Genomic DNA, 10,637 nt, shown 5'->3' on the forward strand with positions numbered 1-10,637 from the left:
ACTTAAACATCCACCTTCGCATAGGTATATACTCACAATAGACAGACTAGTCATAGAACCCACCTGGGTACCTTATTGTAAGGAGGTTGTTTATGCATGCATGTGGGCGTGGTATGAGGACACAGCTGTCTAGCTGACTGTAACAGTGACCATGGGCTTTTTCCTATAAATCAGGCACCATTTTGAGCTCTTCTCCAGTACCAAAGCAAAGCTCCCAACAGGGTCTGGGACAGGGTAATTCTTCATCTTCAGGGACCTTCCTCGCCCTGGGCGGTGTGTGATTGCTGCCAGGGATCTGTCTGTACCTCGGTACCTCTACCGCAGTCACATGACATCCTTGCCCTCCTGCCCTTTCTAATATCCCCCTCCTGGTGGAAAGGAGGGTGGGAACTGTAAAGAAATGATAGCTGTCTGGGATGAAGGATATCTACTTCTGATCACCCTGCAGACTGAAATGTCACACTGTACCTCATGAAAATATGCAATTAGTATATTAGTAAAAAAATTAAAATAATCTTAGAAGTGTACGTTCCCATAGAGGGAAAAAGAATTAAAATGTTGAACTGAGAACAAGTTTCCCAAGCATAGATGTAGTGCCTGGTACAGTGCTTGGGGTCACAGGTGCCACCAACTGTCCGGGTGTCGTAGAGGAGGCTGCCATTCCCAGAATGTGTTGCAGTGTAAATGGTGCTGCTGGGTATGGGCAAAGGTACTGTATTTGTCACATTCCTTTTTCTTTCTTGAGTCTGGATCTCTGGACCAGGCTAGCCTCAAACTTGCTATGTAGCTGAGGATGACCTTAAACTTCTCTTCCTTCCACATCCAAGCCCAACTTCAACCCCAGTGTTGGATTATAGAAGGAGGCCACCACATTCAGTTTACGCATTGCTGGGCATCCGCCCAGGGCTTTGGGCTTGCTCTGTGAACATTCTACTGAGTGAGTTCCATCCCCACACAGATGTATTAGCTACTTTTCTTGTTGCTATGAGTAAATATATGTATTTGGCCTATATATTGAAGGCACAGTCACCCATGGTGTTGAAGGCATGGCTGCAGGGGCAGATTCCCCATGGCAGCAGAAGCTAGAGGCTTCTTGGTGGCTAATGAAGCAGAGAGGGGACAAAAAACCAGTCTATAAACCTCCACCCACTCTATGGACATCCACTTCCTCTAGCTAGGCTCCACCTCCTAACTATCCTACAGCTCCCATCCCCACCCTTCACCCCATCCCCCATTCCAGCCCTTCGAAAAAACGCAAACGATCCAACACTACCAACTGACAATTTAAATGTATAAGCCTGGGCTGGGGAGGGCGAAGGGGGTATTGTCCATCCAAACCATGATAGTGTCTCATTGCTACTTTGTATAAGATTATGAAAGATAATACCTAAAGAAGAATTTAGATTCATTTCGAGTTCTGTTTGCTTATTTGGTTATTCTGAGTTGGGTCTCACTATGTAGTCAGAGCAAGTCTTGAGTTACATACTCCCCTGCTTTGGCTCCCCAAGTGCTGGGCCAGACATACCCAGCTTCCTTGCCGTTTTTAATGTATTCAAGTTCACCCCGAATGTACTTTGGGGTTTGCACTCTGTTTTATAGAACAGTGCTGGTCTAGACAGTGGGGTGTGGTGAGGGGCTCTGAGCCAAAATAGCATCCAGCTGCTATGGTCTGCACAGTTTAGTCTCACCAGTATCTTCTGTACTGACAGTCTTGGCTGGGTACCCAATGGGCTTTCGTTAAAAGAGCCTTATCCTTAGATTACTGTGTAATCTAATTCTTGTCTAAAAAAGTATACACGGAAATCAACTAGATGGGATCTGGGGGAGTTGTTGCTAACATAAAAATAAGATGGTCATGGAGACACATGCCTGCAACCCCAGCACTCGGGATGCTAGAACAAAGGGTGGTGAGTCCTGGGTCAGCCTGGGCTACCTAGCAGGAACCTGTCTCAAAAACAAAATAAGGGCTGGCCATGTGTCTCTGTGACAGAGTTTGTCTCCATGTGCAAGGACCTGTGTTTGAGTCCCAGCACTCGGGGATGGGGAGGAAGCCCTTTAGTCTTCCTCTCTTTTCTTGCTGGAATGCAGGCACAAAGCCCAGGGTGGTGCAGCCTCTTTGGAGCCATAAGGCCAACAGTCCCGGGTAGGAATGGATGAAGGAGACTGGGTTCTTGAGTGGCATCCTCAGGCCAGCACTACCCACCTGGTGCTCCATATCATGTGAGTAGAAGGAACACCAGCAGCAGCCAGGTTTCTGTTATGAGTTAGCTGTGTTCCTGCCTGACAGCCCCACTTCATGTGGAGTCAAAGCATCGAGGGCTTGGTGTTTTCAGTTTTTCCCAAGCCTTTGAACATCCTCTCTTGGCTGGGGAAATGCTAAGGTGGGCCACCACGTGGTCTCATTCAGAATCCTCCATAAAAGTTGCCAACCCCGCCACCAAGCAGAAAGCTCTCCCAAGCAAAGTACTTAAAAACTTCGAAAAGAACACTGGTCCGTGCACCCCAAATGCTTGGCTGCTGAGTCCACTCAGTTGCCTTGCCCTCATGTTTTGGGGAGGATTCTCAGCAGAACAGAAGCAATATATATATATGTATATGTATATGTATGTATGTATGTATGTGTATATATATGCACATATATACACATACATATATATGTGTGTGTATATATATATGTATATATGTGTGTATGTATGTATATATTTATTTATAAAATTTATTAAGTGAGCTTTAAAATAGGAACACTGGCCAAATAATACCTGAGATTCTGACAAGCTGAAACCTAGTCCTTGAGGCTGGATGCCTCAGTAGTACGAATAATCCCAGAAAAGCTGTTTCTCAGGGTGGTAGACGTGTGTGTGTGTGTGTGTGTATGTGTGTGTGTGTGTGTGTGTGTGTGTGTGTGTGTGTCTGCATATATGTGTGTACGTGTAACTGGTAGTCATTCAGTCTGTAAGCTCAGTACCTCAGTAGTCCCGACCTGGCAAAGGAAACCCCAGGAGTCCCAGGAGTCCCTGAGACCCCTATTCCACTATGAAAGCCTGGGACACTGGCCCTGCTGTCCGTGGGGGGACTCAGCAGCAGCAACAACTGGGCAAATGGAGCAAAAGGCAGGAGGATGCAGTTCTTTCTGAAATACCCATTTTGATCTGGGCTCCAACCCAAAGGGGCTACCCACAATTGGGTGGGTCCTCCCACACCAGATGGGACAGTTCTTCAGGTGAGGGTCCCTATTCAGGTGATTCTAACATGTGGCAAGTTGACATTAAAACCAACCATAATACCCCTAGAGGGCTTACTCAGCAGGGACTCTCCCGGGGTCTGACCCCTTGAGAGTCTTATTATAATCCAGTTCCACATAGAGGGACCCCACATAGAAGACAGCAGCACCCCAGCAAGGAATGACCAGCTGAGGTCCCGTACCTCTTTACAGTGGGTCTCTGTGACTTGCATACAATGCAAGGCACCTCAAATGATGTCCACCTACCCGTCTGCAGAGGCGCACGCACCTGGTGGGCACACACAGGTTACTGATGGCCAATCACTTTTTGAAGCTTAGAGAACATAACCAGTGAGGAACTGCTTGGCTCCTTCTTTCCAGCTCATCCTCTGCCTCCAGCCCAAGAACATTTATGGAGAGTTACACACCAGCTTCAAATCCTGGCAGCAACAGTCTCATGCCCTGGGATCCTAGGAAGGTTATTTACCCTCTCTGTGCTTTGGTTTCCTCCTCTCCCAGGCTGCGGTCAACAATACAAGAACTGGGCACTGTACCTCCACCCCCAGCTCCCTCTACTTAGCTTCCTGCCTTGCTATCAAAAATTCCATCACCACTGGGAATGTTTGTGTAAAGGGCCCGCCTTTCTGTTTGGCATCAGGCCCTACATGTTATGCAGGCAACCCTGCTCCTGTATAAGATGGCCATGCTATTTACCTCAAAGACTCGCAGTGGGAAGTGAGAGAGAGAGAGAAACCATGTCAAATGTGTTTAGCCAAGTAAGTGGGATAGAATGCTCTCTATAAATGGCAGCTGTTAACCTGCCAGCCAGGTTAATTCTCTCACAGTGTCCTTCCCAGCAGTCAACACCACCCCTCATTGACCTCACTACCCCTAAAAGCCAAATATACGCTTCGGTGGGGGATAAACCTGAGGCCCGTAGCAGCCCTGACTATACAGGAACCTGAAGCAACCTTGGATTTACTTGCTCAGGACTTCCCTCCTTAGCTCCCAAACACAGACTTGTGGAACAGCCAGTATGACTTAACTCTGCTGGTGGCCTTTCCTAGAGAACTCAGAGCTAAGGAGCTAGGCCGTGAGACTAGCAAGACCTCCATAATGTTGATGTGCTTCCCCTCCCACGAGCTGCACAGGAAGGCTTGGGGAGCTGACAGACCTGTCCAAACTGCTCCTTAAGCCCTGCCCTCTTCCTCCAGTCTGCCATTTCTGAAGTTGCCAGACTGAGTGAGCCTTTGGCCAACGTTGGGTCTGTGCAACCAGCCGCCTCGCATTCACAGCTCACACTCTCGTTCTCCCATACTGGGAGGATATATACGTTGTAGTTACCTTGCAAGGCACCCTGGAAGTCGGCCCATTCCAGATGTGGGATGGCTAAATATAGGATATGGTTACCCCTGGCCACTAGGGAATGAAAGATGGTAGCAAAACACTTCTCTATCACCTTACTATGTAGCTTCCAGATCACCACACAGTCACTCAGGAGTCCTAGGGGCCAGCCGCATCTCTTGAGCAGCAGCCTGCTGGCCACCTGCCAGCCTCCCCTCAGTACCTCCAAATCCAATGACTCAGTAGGACAATCCTGGAGGCCAGGCTTGTGCCCCTGGCCCTGCCTTCTGAGAACCCATGCTCAGATAGTCTCTCTGTGTCACCTGAAAGGAAATCTATCCATTATATAATATAAACTACCTCCACACATACTTTCTTAAATCAATAGTCTGTTAGGGTCTGGGTATAAAGTATTTCCCATAGACCAGTGTTCCTGAACACTTCAGTCCCCCTCTGGTACGATGTTCTGGGAGATTGTAGAATCTTTGGAAGGTGGAGTTCGGCTGTAGGAAGTGCATCCTTGGGGGTGGGCCATTTGAGGTTTGTAAACCAGGTCTGCTTCCTGTTCTCACTGTTTCATTCAGATGTAAGGACATGAGGTTTCCCAGCTACATTCCCCCACCATGCACCGTGTCTTCCCAACCACGGTGGCCTGTATCCTCACTCCGTCCTCTGTCCCTTAGATCACTTTTGTCAAAAGCTCAGTCACAGTGAAAGAGAAGTTACATAGACATGTTCTGTGTTTTAACGGACAAGGGGAAATCATCTAGTTCTAAAAGGAAGTAAAATCTTTCTATGTGTGGCCATCCCAGTCATGGTCTCCCAAGTAACCAAGATGGCTATGAGGTTCTGGGCACCTCGGTGTGGACTTCTCCTGAGGTGGGCTGAGCCAGAGGACGATCGGGGGCCAGCCCTGCCTTTTTAACCCCGTGGATTATTTGTCTCCTTTGCTTTGAGCATCCATCTCCTCTAGGTTGGAGTCTGGCCTTGTGCGTGTGCTGTCTAAGGAACATTCCAGATCAGTCTGGACACAGGGTCCCAATCTTCCTGCCTTTTCTGGATGCTCGCTTTCTTGTTCTGGCCTCTCTCTGCCACTGTTAGACCGCTCATCTACAGTGGGGATATTGCTATACTAGCTTTTCCTGAGTGTGCACGCCTGTCAGGCACTCTCACTGGGGCACACCATGGTCGTGGGAGTAGCTGAGTACCTGGAACAGTGGGAAGAGATGAGCTGGGTGGACTAGGGAATGCCTGAGGACAGGAGAGGCAGCTAAACAGATTCCCTACAAACCTCATCCCTGAGAGGGGCCTGTCTGTGTATCTGCTCTCTGACTGTCTGTCTCCCATTTGGAATGCCTGCTGCTCCAGTTACCACAGGTGTTTGAAGAGTGACCCTAAAAGCTTGGAGCTTAACATCAGAATCATCTGATTTCCCCCCCCCCATGTTTCTGTTGGCCCAAAATTTCAGGAGGTGCTCAGCTGGGTGGCCAGGTGGAGGCTGGATCTGCAAAATGGGGAGACTGGAGTGGCTAGGCTGTGGTATCTCTTGTCTCATTGGACGTACTGGGTTTCTCCACAGATCTCTCTACTTGGCCTGGCCTGGACCTCCTCGAAGCATGGAGTCCTCAGGATTGTGGCACTCTCCACATAGACACCAAGAGTTCCAAGAGCAAGGGGACCAGAGAGGAGCTGCCCATCTTTTGTGGTGAGCATTCTTAGGAATACCCCAGGTATCCCTTACTAACTTCTGTGGTGTGTAGAGCCCTTTAATGTCTGTGGTGCATCTAGTTCTCTAAAGTCTACACTGAGGACAAGGCCTACACTGTTCATGATCTCTGCTGTCTACATTGTGTGCAATCCCTTAAGGTCTACACAGAAACCACGAGGCAGTGACATACTTAGTCACAACATTGTGGCATTGGTCACGCCACATCCCGACCTCACATGGCTTTAGTGATACAGCTTCAGATGTCACAAAACCACTTCTCTATCACTGTGCGGGTGACAAGTGAGCCATAGGCCCACCCATACTTGAATATTGGAAAGCAATGTATTGTCATGATTGGACAGAAGCACTCAGCCTGTGACATCAGCGGAACTGAATTTTAATGTTTGGTCCATAATTAAAAGTGGAGCTGTCTCTTCATCCACATCATCTTAATTTTCATTCCAAGTCTCCTCTTCTTCCAGGGAAAACCATGTGAGCCTTTCTCAAGGGTGTCTGCCTGTCCCTTTGTAGAGTCCCTATAGTGGTTTGTATATGCTTGGCCCGGGGAGTGGCACTATTAGGATGTGTGGTCCTGTTGAGTAGGTGTGGCCTTGTTGGAGTAGGTGTGTCACTGTGGGCCTGGGAGCCAGACTTCCACTAACAGCCTTCAGATGAAGACGTAGAACTCTCAGCTCTGCCTGCACCATGCCTGCCTGGATGCTGCCGTGCTCCCACCTTGATGATAATGGACTGAACCTCTGAACCTGTAAGCCAGCTCCAGTTAAATGTTGTCCTTTATAAAATTTGCCTTGGTCATGGTGTCTGTTCACACAATAAAACCCTAACTAAGACAGTCCCCAAGTCACACGGTGGCAGGATCGACTGTGAAGCAGGCTGTTCTAAGCATGCCTCCCATACCACACAATGTCTTCATAGGCAGGAATGTGATAAGCTCATCTCTGAGCCTGGAGGACACCCACCTCTAGATTCTTGTGTCCCAGGGACAATGAATTGTACCCAGGATCCATTCTGAGTGATAGAACTAGAGTCCATTTACTGAGACAGGAGGTGCTCTGAGGATGGGAGAGGGCTAGTGAGCAGTGAAAGGGCATGTCTCCAAAAGCACTGGGCCACTATCTCTCTTCATAGTCATCTACATAACACATCTCCCACATCTGTACAGGGGGCTTTTCTTGAGCACACATGCTCTGTTTGTTATATGTAGCCTAGATAGGGAAGGCTTTTCAGTCTTTTCTTGACTTCTAGCTTCTTTTATGTTGATTTTGCTGTTTCCCCTGTCCTTACTAAGTTGCCAGAGAAACGGTCGTGTATGTCTGTGAACGTCCTTCAGATCTGGCCCTTCCCAGTCTCACCTGGTTCCACTGGGCAAACCACGAAGCCTGGGTACTAGCGTGTGTTTCTCAGCCTCTTGTGAGGCGGCCCCTGGCACAGGTACACCCAGCCATTTCTCAGGGCTATACCTCCCCACAGAAGTCGCTCCCTGGTCCTGCACTGTTCTAGAGACCCAACAGGACAGCCCACTCTAGCTATGAGACCAGCTCTGCTGCCCTCAGAGAGGAAGGACCTTGAGAACAGTTAGGCCAAACCGACCGAGCTGGGGCTCGCTCGGTTGTCTTCTGCAATACCCCCACCTAGTGGATCTGCTGGAACGCATTTCCAAAGGGGATAACGATTCCAGTCGCCCCAGGGAAGAAAAGGAAAGGTTCTAGTCAAAGAGGCCAGTGGCAGCAGCTGAAGTCTATGAGCAGCTTTCCTTGACCTCTTTAGCAAGAGGCTTGTCAGCAGGCCCTGGCAACTGAGACACGGGCTCTGGATCCTCTCGGCTGCATTACCACACTGAGGCTTGGCTGTCTGTCTCTTTTACAAAGAGACAGAGGAACGGGCATCCATGGGATGGTGCAGAAAAATGGGACCGCCATCCAGAAGATGAGGGAGAACAGGGAGGGAGGCAGGGAGAGCAGAGAGCGGCTGACTGAGGTTCTGGGTTTTCGAAGTATGCTTGGAGGTCAGGGGTAGGACCAACAGGAATGCAGAGCCTAGGACACACTATCTCACGCATCCCAGGGGAAGCTTTCTCCATCAGTCCAACCCCTGCCCCCACCCCAACACACAGACACACAGACACACACACACACACACACATATATACACACACAGTATCCAGGGGGAAATTCCAGTGAGCTCTTTCAACATGGCAGCAAGAGAGGTGCCCCAACTGCCAGATGTATAAGGTCTGACTCCAAGGAGCTCAGAATGTGTATATACATGCCCTTGTTAGGTGAGGTGACCTGCAGGGACTAAGAGGGTGGCGGAGGGGCCTTCAGGGGCAACAGGCTGCTGCAGGGATGTTCTTGAAATGGGGCTAGTGGCTGCTATCCAGAGCGTTGGATGTCATAGGATCCCTCCCCAAGTGTGCAGCTCCACTGCAGGGCGGTCCATCGGTATATCAGGGAGATCTTTGAACTGGATGATTAGATTAAGAAAAAAAAATGGTGAACCTCATGTTTCGCACAAAGAAACTGAGGCACCTGCCCAAGATCACTCAGAGGTTAGACAGAACCAACTTGACTTTAGTGGTCCTGAGTCAGAGGTTAAACCGAGACAGGGCAAAGGACAACCAGATCCAGAAAGTTCTATATGTGTATAAGATTCCTTTCCTACTGCTCCAAGGACCCTGAAGAAGCCCTGGAAAAGCTAAAGAGGGAGGGAATCTGGAAGACAATGAGCTAGCAGGACTCATTAGAATATCAGGTTAGTGGAATTCACTCTGTAGACCAGGCTGGCCTCGAACTCAGAAATTCTCCTGCCTCTGCTTCCCAAGTGCTGGAATTAAAGGCATGCACCACCACTGCCCGGCCTCTTTTTGTTTCTTAAATTCTTTTATAATTAGGTATTTTCAGAAATTGTCTATGATACTTTGCTTGGTATATAACTAAATAATAAGTAGTGTTAATTTTGGTTTTAGTGAACCTACAAAGTCATTAATCTTTTTGTACTTGTTAGTTTGAATCCCCACCTTACTCAAAACTAGTTTTTATGTTTAAAAAAATTCAAGTATGGGGCTGGAGAGCTTGCTCGGTGGTTAAGAACATTTCTTCTTGGAAAAAATTAACTGAGTCCAACCAATTAAACACGGTAAAAGGCTATAATATGCTCAGATGTTGAACAAAGTAACTTTACCTTCATTTACTTTAGCTAGAGGCGCTTGAAGATTTGGTTAACTCTTCTCACTCATTTATACCGAAGACATCTGCCTCCAATACAACATCATGTTTGGAATACTACAGCATCCTTGAAGTTCTATACCTTAAGTGCTGAAGCCGCGTCATTAAATGAGTGTTTAAGGTAGTCTACATTGCGGCAAACGGAGAAGAGGCGGAGCCTGCGGGACGAGAAGATGGCGCCCACCGTAGTACTGTGCTCGTTTTCGTGGCTGCTGGCCCCCGCCCGGCTGCCGAGCTGCTTGCTCTTCAACACGATCAAAGTTCTATGTCCAGGAGCCAGTCAATGACAAACCTAACTGGGTGGGAGTTGGGCTGTCCGTGGGCACCTCGGTTTTCATGTGGATTTATCTCATTCGACAACACAATGAAGATGTTTTGGAGTATAAAAGAAGGAATGGATTGGAATAAACTTTGGAAATAATCCAGTCTGCTTCATGTGATGATCATAGTCATTCCTCTGAATTCACCCAGAGTTGCAGATATGAGAAAAAAGTTACATGTGAATATATATCAGTCAAGTCAACACATACATTTTAAACTGTTAAAGAAATAAAAATACTTGTGCCCTTCAAAAAAAAAAAAGTAGTCTACATTGCAATAAGCTGGGCTTTTTAAATTAAATGATATTTATATTTTGCTAATAAAAAGGAAATAGACAAAACTAAAAAACAAAACAAAACAAAAGAATCTCAGGTTAGTTTGGGGTTTGGAGTTTACCCTCGGGTTACTGGAAGGGTATGAGTATGGCTTACTGCTGCTTAGCATTGTAGGATACATAGCACAGGCCTGACTCGGCATACCAGCAAGCACAGAACCCAAGAGTCTGGGGCAGGAGAACTGAGAGAGCTCAGGAGCAGCCTGGGCTACCGAAGAAAACACTGTCTCAAACAAACAAGTAGGCCAGCAAGCACGTCAATTGGAGAAAATGAAGAAACTTCATTCCTGGCACACTGAGTTGACTTCTGTCCTGATTACTGCTTAGCAGAGTCTACCTGAGGCATGACTTGGTTTGAACTCGAGAGTCAGGCAGTTCCAGATTGGAATGCAGCTGAGCTGTTTGCTATTTGATCCACTAACTTAATTGTCCGGGCTTCATTTTCTTCACATAAAAGTCAGTAGA

General features: G+C 47.8%; 1 pseudogene; it reads left to right on the forward strand.

Moving 5' to 3' along the window:
• Window positions 1-9,690: 9,690 nt before the first annotated feature.
• Window positions 9,691-10,079, forward strand: LOC116069281 (annotated as a pseudogene).
• The last annotated feature ends 558 nt before the right edge of the window (window positions 10,080-10,637 follow it).

Source organism: Mastomys coucha, unplaced genomic scaffold (genome assembly GCF_008632895.1).
Source record: "Mastomys coucha isolate ucsf_1 unplaced genomic scaffold, UCSF_Mcou_1 pScaffold22, whole genome shotgun sequence".
NCBI classification, from domain to species: Eukaryota; Metazoa; Chordata; class Mammalia; order Rodentia; family Muridae; genus Mastomys; species Mastomys coucha.